The sequence below is a fragment of the Macrobrachium nipponense genome, chromosome 16 (assembly GCF_015104395.2).
Source record: "Macrobrachium nipponense isolate FS-2020 chromosome 16, ASM1510439v2, whole genome shotgun sequence".
NCBI lineage: Eukaryota > Metazoa > Arthropoda > Malacostraca > Decapoda > Palaemonidae > Macrobrachium > Macrobrachium nipponense.
The window spans coordinates 45,084,058-45,094,057 of record NC_087209.1 but is presented as its reverse complement, the minus strand read 5'-3'; positions in this window follow the sequence as shown (position 1 = coordinate 45,094,057).

Below are 10,000 nucleotides of genomic sequence, written 5' to 3'. Positions count from 1 at the left end.
AATAGACACACACACCACATTATATATACATCACATTAAGTTAAAGAAATACCTAGAGTCTCAAATTCTCGAACTGCAAAATAAAAAATAATAATGATAATAACTCATTATTCAAATAATTTTACAACGATATCTATCAGCACAATTTCAAAATGTAAGGAATATAGCAAATTAGTGAGGTCCCAGAAATGTATAAAATGTACAATATTTACATTTTGGCTTAATCCACGTATCTAATATACCTTGCAGCTGGTGCTTTTTGCGAAAACCAGGGATAAATCTCATTAATATGCAGATAATGCACTGATATTTGATATTCACATTTATACATTCATCATTTTTAGCAAACTACCCGATCTCACGCTAATGCATTTCAGTGTAATAATGAAAATGCCCTATCTTACCTCCATAGTCTGACGAGATAATACCTTTTCCATTAAGAGTTATTTGTGTTGAATTACACCTAATATTCAAAGGGTAATGTTAAGTGCATTTTCTCATTTTTGTTTACCCAGGATTCATTATCGCTTATTGCCAGAAAGTTCCCAAGAGGTCATGTGCATCGTATTGTGATACTTGGTCGTATTTTAGTACCTCCTTTTATCAGATTAATATCGGGAATGACAAACACATTTATAGGTTTAGTAAGGAACTTGTTGTGTTTAATGATCTGAAAATTAGGTGCTAAGTGATGCCTATTGCTAGAGAGAGAGAGAGAGAGAGAGAGAGAGAGAGAGAGTTCAGAATTACCCAAAATCATAATTAATTCTAAAGTCTCTCTCTCTTGCTTAACATATAAACTAGTTCCATAGGATTAAAAACACTAAAAGAGAGAGAGAGAGAGAGAGAGAGAGAGAGAGAGAGAGAGAGAGAGAGAGAGAGAGAGAGAGAGAGAGAGAGAGAGAATTTAGAATTATTCCATAATCATAATTAATTCTAAAGTCTGTCTCCCTCTCTTGCTTAACATATTAACTATTTCCAAAGGATTAAAAACACTAAGACCTTACAGACCTTACAGACCTTACATTTCGTTCGGGTTGCCCCAGGTCCCTCAGTGTGAGGCGCCTCTAATGTCTACCAGAGAGTTGCTAGTACATCTTCCGGTATATTTTGCATCTTCCAATCTTGGATGGTCTGGGATGCAGTTTAGATATTTGTCGAGCTTATTCTTAAACACAATCTACGCTCACTCCTGATATATTCCTCAGATGAGCTGGCAACGCATTGAATAGACGCTGCATTATCGATGCTGGTGCGTAGTGGATTAATGTTCTGTGTGCTTTCCTTATTTTTCCTGGTATAGTTTTGGGCACTATTAATCTACCTCTACTTGCTCTTTCTGATATTTTTAGTTCCTGATATTTTCTGTTATTCCTTCTATTTGTTTCCATGTCTGAATTATCATGTAGCGTTCTCCTTCTCCTTTCTAGACTATATAATTTTAAGGATTTGTAGTCTTTCCAGTAGTCTAGGTCCTTAACTTCTTCTATTCTAGCTGTAAAGGACCTTTGTACACTCTCTATTTGTGCAATATCTTTTGATAGTGTGGGTACCATATCCATATTGCAATATTCAAGTGGACTACGAACATATGTTTTATAAAGCATAATCATGTGTTCAGCTTTTCTTGTTTTGAAGTGCCGTAACAACATTCCATTTTTGCTTTACATTTTGCCAACAGAATGGCTATTGATCATTGCATAACATGTTCCTATTCATCATCACACCAAGGTCTTTAACTGCTTCCTTATTTGTGATTGTCTCATTATTAGGTCCCCTATATGCATATAGCTTTCCTTCTCTGTCTCCATAATTTAATTGATTCAAATTTATCAGAGTCTCTTTGTAGAGCGTTCCTATCTTCATCACAAGTAATTTCTCTACTTATTCTTGTGTCATCACGAAACTACTCACTACCGAATCCTTAACATTACTGTCTATGTCTTCAATCATAATAACAAACAGTATTGCAGCTAGCACCGTACCTTGTGGCACACGGATATTACCTTGGTTTCATCCGATTTCTCATCGTTTGCAATAACTATCTGTTTTCTGTTGTGTAAAAATCTTTTCTTTTAACCATCTTCCTACTTTATCTACGATATTGTGTTTCTAATTTTCTTTGCTAATATTATGGTCTACTTTGTCAAAGCTTTTGCAAAGTCTAGATAAACCACATCTGTTTCATTTCCGCTTTTCATATTTTTGAATATGTTCTCACGGTGGACTAACAGTTGGGTTTGTGTACTTTTTCCGGGTACGAAACCGTGTTGTCCTATATTAAACAAATTATTTTTTATTAAATGTTTCATAATATTTTTTTCTTCATTACCCTTTCATACACTTTCATAATATGTGATGTTAGACTCACAGGCCTATAATTACTTGCCTCTAGTCTTGATCCACTTTTGAAAGTAGGGGGATATATGCTAATTGTGCTCATCATAAATCTTGCCTGTATCTACACTTTGTCTTAATAATATTGCAAGTGGCTTTGCGATAGAATGAACTACTTTCTTTAACAAAATAGCAGGGACTCCATCCGGCCCTGCAGCAGCTCCATTTTTAATTTCATTAATTGCCTGCACAATATCAGCTTCATTAATTTCTATGTCAGCTAAATATTCACTATTTTCGTCCCTTACTTCTATATCATTATCTTCATTATCTATTCTAGGGGGTGAATTCTCTCTTATATCGTTCTGCCAGTATGTTGCAAATTTCCTTTTTTTCATTCGTTCAATCTCCCTTCAATTCTCAGGGGGCCTATTTCTATTCTTCTTTTATTCATCTTCTTCGCATATGAGTATAATAGTTTGGGGTTTTGCTTGATATTTAATAGGGTTTTTCTTCCAAGTCCCGTTTTTCATTTCTTTTGATTGTATAATCTTTTGTTCTGCATTTTCTATCTTACTTTTTAGTTCTATAACTTTCCATGCATTTTTTTCTTTTGCAAGACCTTTTTTCCACTTTCTGATTTTTCTGGAACAAGATCCTTCTGTCTCTTGGTATGCATGAATGATGTTTACTTTTCTTCTTCGGTATATAATTATCCACTATTTTCTCCAATATTTATATAATATCTCCGTATTTACCCTTATGTCATCACTTACGAAAATATTATCCCAATCTTTGTTTAATTCTTCATTAATTTCTGACCATTTTTATATTTTTACTGTAGAAGTTGTATTTTCCATATCCTTCCCACTTTTTCATTTCTTGCTTATCTCTATTTTCACTTGCTTTGGAATGAACTGTTAATTCTATGACATTATGATCTGAAATACTCCCATTATAAACTATTATTTCTTTAACATAATTCATCTCGTTCACAAATACTAGGTCTAAAGTATTTTCCTTTCTTGTTGGCAGGTGATTTATTTGTTGAATGTTGTATTCTAGTAGCATATCTAATAGCTTTTCAAATTGCCTCTTATCTTCTGCACTACTATTACTCTCTTTTTATATGTATAAGTACAACCACAGTCTCCTATTCGTTTCTTTCCATTCTACGAAAGGAAAGTTGAAGTCACCAGATAGGAGAATAGTCCAGTCCTTGTGATTTCTACATATATCATCAATTTTCAATTATTAAGTAAACTCTTTAGTATTAGGAGTCTATATATTACTATGTTCATCATTTTTTCAGATTCAAATTCTACCGCTATTAGTTTCACATTCTGAGTTACTATATTTCTCATATATTATTTTCCTTGTTTTTTGTCTTTCCCATATATTGCGGTTCCCCCTTGATTCCTATTTTTTCTATCTGATCTATAAGTTTGGAACCCTTTTATTTGATCATCATTCCCAGTCTCTTGGAATACCAGTTTCACTTATATTCATTAGATCTATTTTCTTTTCATTTTGGGTTAGTTCTTCTAAGTACTCTATTTTTCTTTTTGAGTTACTCGTAACTAAACCCTGCGCATTCATCACTATGATGGTTTGCGTGTTTTCTCCTTCATTTTAATATTGGTAGTATAAGGATTTTCCCATGTCTCTTTCCTGTTCTGGTATGTTGTTCTTTTTTTCATTTCCAGAAATTCTGACATTAAAAAATCCAACTTTTCCATAATATTTGATCTTCCTTCATCATAATTATTCATTTTGTGTCTGAATCTGCAATTTTCTCCCGTTTCTGCAATATCCTCTTGCATAATAAATACAGTTATTATCTCTTGAGTAGTATTTCGGAGCTGATGCTTTGAAATTTTTTGCTGACACCTCTGCATATCTCATGGTGGTTTGCTTTTCTCTTTTACCTGATATTCTTGATTTCTCTCTTTATTTGTTTCTTTCTTATTTTGGATTTTATTACTTGGTTGGTTATTATTTGATTATGATTCAATGGCTACAGGGTGCATATATTTGCATTTTTGTCGAACTACATCCCTTTTCCTTCTTTTAGGTTTTTACATATTTTTGGATGCAGATCTCTGCAATCATCCCCATAGCCATCTAAGTATGCACATTTACCATATATTTCATAGTTTTGACATACCTTAGGATGTTTGTAGTAACATCTTTCTCCAAATCTGCAATTCCCTCTTTTCAAAAGGTTGCAGATTTTGTCTTTCTTGTCTATTTTTTCCTCTTTCCCGTCATTGTGTAGATCTGGGTAGCCTCTTCGGGATTTGCTTTTCTGTTGTCATATCGTAATTTATTTCTTCGTAGGTATGCTGCTTTATTGCCTCATATGTAGTATCAATGAGTATCTCTGCATCCATACTTTTATCTTGTTCTTTGTTTTCCTTCCTTATTTTTTTTCTGTCATTTCATTTTTGTTTACTTCTCTTCCGTTTTCCTCTTCTTCTTTTTCTTCTTCTTCTTCCTCTTCCTCTTCTTCTTCATCCTCAACTATTTGTACATTCAATCTTGATTTAATAACATTGTCTATCCCTGATAGACATGGTTTGAACAAAAAATTCTTGTATCTTCTCTCAAATCTTGCATTACCTCAGCACACTGTGGATGGGTCGGGAATGTTGCATGCAGCACATTTTCTGATTAGGTTTTGTGGATTGACTATGCTATACCAAACCTTACACAGTTTGCATGCTTTTGGCATTCTTTTCCTAATGCATCAATTAGGATATTCACAAGATTCACCTTATTCATTTTCTTTGTCGGAATATGTTTGGTTTTATGTATATTTTCTTTATGAGTCTCTTGACCACTTGGATTTTATTTGGAACTTCTTCAATTATTTTCAAGATGTTTTTCATTAGATTTGTTCCAGTTTGAAGGATTATATCCTTTCTAATATATCTATGAATGGCGTTTTGTATCTTTTTGGTTAGGACTGTTTGCTGATTTCATAGATGAGAATGCCAGTTTCCCTTCCTGCTACCTCATCGTATTGCGAAATCTGCCAAGCAAGCTAAATTACGCCACCTTTTCCCACCCGCGTTGGAACTTACTGCCATCTTGTTCTGATTTCAGTATTACACTTGTTAAACTAACTTAGAAGACGCTTTAATCCTACTATTTTCACACTAATCTTATCACCGATAGTTCACGAACACTTCTAGATATTTTCTCAAATTCTAGTCGTATGTTAAACTTTGTGATATCTGTTGATTAATCTCCGACTTCACGCGGTACGTCTCACCAAGCAAGATGGCTACTACGAGAGAGAGAGAGAGAGAGAGAGAGAGAAAGAGTGAGAGAGAGAGAGAGAGAGAGAGACCTTACTCTTAAGATTCTTTACGACGTGATCATAACTGAGTCGTCGCTTCATATTTATAAAAAAATGTCTTCACAAAAACAAAAACAAAAATCTGAGCATAGTGCGAGTGTTTCGTGGGGTCCCTCCTCGAGCGAAGGCTTTTTTTTCTTTTTTTTCTTTTACTAACTCGAAACTCTTCGTCCAACTGAGAAGTCGACCCTTGAGAAAATGAAAGGCTTGCTTGCGTCACAACATTGCTTTTTAAACCGTCCACCTTCTCGCTATACGGCTTTGATAATATTTCGTGTTACCGGAACGTTGCATTGCTAGTGTTTCGTCTCTTTAACAGTGTGTTCAAAGCTCCATGTCATGTATTTGTGAGTAAATTCATAGCATAGATTCATACATGCACACACACACACACACACACACACATATATATATATATATATATATATATATATATATATATATATATATATATATATATATACTATATAATATATATATATATATATATATATATATATATATATATATATATATATATATATATATATATATATATATAATATATATATATATATATATATAATATATATATATATATATATATATATATATATATATATATATATATATATATGTATATATATATATATTATATATATATATATATATATATATATATATATATATATATACATATATATATATATATATATATATATATATATATATATATAATATATATATACGTATATAATATAGTCCTACATGAAATTCATAAACAATGGCAAATACTCGCTATTCACAAACATTCATCCAATACATTTTTATATATATTGTATTTGAGCTTCCTAAACAACAGATTTTACTCGCTATTCAAAAAAACATTCTTACAATACATTTGTATCACAAACAACAAGAACTAAATGATCTCGTACTTATATAAAAGACCATTCTATCGCCCTTTTATCTCTTCCATGAAGAAAACAAGCTATAGATATCACTTTAAACATAACATAACGATGCAGAGTTACATAACCATTTCGGTGCTAGATGAATATTTTAATGCCTATTTTGACGGACCCCTCCCGTCTCTTCAATCCCACGCAGATAACGACATACGGAATATATGGTGTACAATTACCGAGGGCATGAATATACATCTCTCCTCCTCGCTTCAAGAGACATAGAAATAATTCTTGTCCCAAAGGTGGCCCAAGGATTTTGAGACGGAACCGAGTTAATGGAAGATAGGGGGAAGAATGTTCTGCACTCATGAATTGCAAACTTTGCTCTCGCTCGTAAGAGAGTGAGATAATGAATCGAGTTGACGTCGACTGGTTCGTGTTACTTGATGATGTTAATGGTTTAGAGCGAGAGGTAAGAGTATACAAGGTCGTCTGTTAGAGTTCACAACTGGAATACGAGATCTTTTGGAATTGTAATCGATTCCTTTTGATCTACTTCGTCCTGTTCGTCATTGTTATTATTGTTGATATTATTATTATTATTATTATTATTATTATTATTATTATTATTATTATTATTATTATTATTATTATTATTATTATTATTATTATTATTCTTTTGACCAATTTATATTTATTCACATACAACCTATTCGTTTTCCTTTCTGTTTTGTAGTAATTGATGTGCCATGTTCTAACCGACGTTTTTACTTATATTCTTAAATATTTACAGTATTTTGGTTCATTATTTTGGTTATTTTTGTCTTGCCAAAAAATATGATCTTTTGTATAAACAAATACACATTTTTCTTCTTATCAGTTTTGCCGTGATTTTACTTTTGTATAAGATACTAGAAATTTCTTATGATAACTGGTTTGCACACCTCAGAGATGCGTGGCCTATACAAAACAAGTTAAAAATGTGCCGAAGTTTCTTCGGCGCAATCGAGTTTCCTGTACAGCATATAATTAAGACCACCGAAAATAAACCCATCTTTGGTGGTCTCGGTATAATGATGTATATAAGTTTAACCACGGCCCGGTGGTGGCCTGTCCTATATAGCTGCCAGACGCACGATTTTGTCTAACTTTAACATCATATAAAAAAACTACTGAAACTAGAGGGCTGCAATTTGGCATGTTTGATGACTGGAGGGCGGATAATCAATATACCAATTTGCAGTCCTCTAGCCTCAGTAGTTTCTAAGATCTGAGGGCCAACAGATAAGCACGGACGGACAGTCAAAGCCATCTAAATAATTTACTTAAACAGAAAACTAAAAACTAATTGCGAGTTAAATGCATCGATTTCCTAATTAAAATTAAGTAAACTTTAAAAGCTTAGCTTCGTATATCCAGAACCTTTCCACTAAGGACGCCTGTTCTAACGAAGTACGAGATACGGCCGTTCATGATTTATGGGAATTAAAAATGCAAAACACTTTTACATAAATATTCAGGATCCCGTTTGTGTTTGCAATCTTCACCACGACCTGAATCTCTTGCTTCAATTGTCATTCAAGTTACCTCGTTTGAACGACTGCAGTTAATGTTAAATGGGTTATTATTAACAAAATTAAGATATTTGAATTTTTAGGATATTAGGGAATCAATGGTGAAAATATTATAAGCCTCTTGTGTAATAAAATGCTTTATAATCCTGCAGAAAAATAAGAATGAAATATCTTTGGCTAGGTATGAAATACCCAAGGATTAAAGATTTATTAAATGAAATAACACCTATATATATATATATATATATATATATATATATATATATATATATATATATATATATATCTATATATATATATATATATATATATATATATATACACATATATATATCACGAAGGAAGTAATAGGGAAAGGCATCCTCATCTTCAACAGTTTATTTCAATACCGACGTTACGCGACGAATTCTAAGTCGCATTTTCAAGGCTAAAAATATATAAAATTTGCGAACATTAATACTCAATTTGATTTCAATTTATATTACAAATGTAATGGTAACAGCTCTCAATAAAGTAAAAAGTTAAAATTCAACAGCACCTTCAAAGCCAAACAAATTACAAGTACAGGACTTCACTAAAATCTTAAAACACCTACCAATACAAGAGAAAGAGTAAGACTAAAAAAAAAAATAAGTAAAAACAGAGTGAGGCAAACCAGCTGCCCAAACTACGCTATGAACAATTTTACAGAGGATGTTTGTATGTTTAACGACGGTACAGTCTTTTTTTTAATAATTATAGATTCTAAAATAGTCAGGTTGTTGTTGTTCCACAGTTGGCCCTAGATAGAAAAATCCTTGATGTCAATATATGTTTTACATGTTTTTGAATGATTACGTATATTAGATTGTTCCGGATTAGATAACCTACTAGCTGTTGTATGGCTTATGCCCCTGTGGGAATCTATTCGAACCTTCAACAGCCTCTTCGTGCATCCCACGTATGTCCCGTGATCACATCTCGGGCAAGTGTATTTATGGGGATAATTTTCAACTCCACAGTCGGAAACCTCTTTTGAATAATGGATATGCATTCTCTCCTGAAGGTATCATCAAGCAAGAAAGGGTAACTTGCAAACATCTTCAGTCTCGGTACAGTAGATACAGGTGTTGAATGCACCATTTTTTCCATTAGTAGTTTGTTTAGGGATCTAAAAAAAGTCCTGAAGGAAAACAATTATTATTATAATATCTCACCAGAAAGGATAATTCGTCGGGAAAGCTCATCCAGTTTGATGAGTGAGTATAAGCTCTATGGAGGAGGGTTAAAATAGAGTTCTTTTTAAGATTAAAGAAACGCGAACTATAAAAATTCATTCACAAACCAGTAAATGTGTTTTTTCTATACACACCTGTGTAAAAGCCTGATTCACCTATTATCCTAATTCCTTGTATACCCGTCCGATTCTGCATAAACTGCATAAACGATGGCAAAAGTTTGACTTAATTTTGAGTTAACTTAGATTTTTCCTCGTTGCTCGAGTTTTCTCGGCCAAGACTAAGACAGGAAATGGCTGATCATTAAGAAAGGAAGTAGTTTGTTCTCAAAAAATAATATGTAATTAGATTTAATGAAGGTATCCTGAAAATTTGCGGGCATTAGGAGCAAAATTATCACTTAAGCGTAATTAGTTTTGCAGTCTTACTCGATTTGTCTAATTACGATGCAAGATCTCAGGCAAATACGTTCCAAGATTTCCAGTCTATTTAGGAATGTTAGAACACATTCTTGCGGCTTGGTTGATCATAATTAAACAGATAGTGAGAGATTTTAAAATATATATAATATATATTAGTCACTTTTCCTTCTACCTGCCAAACATTCCATTAAACTTAATA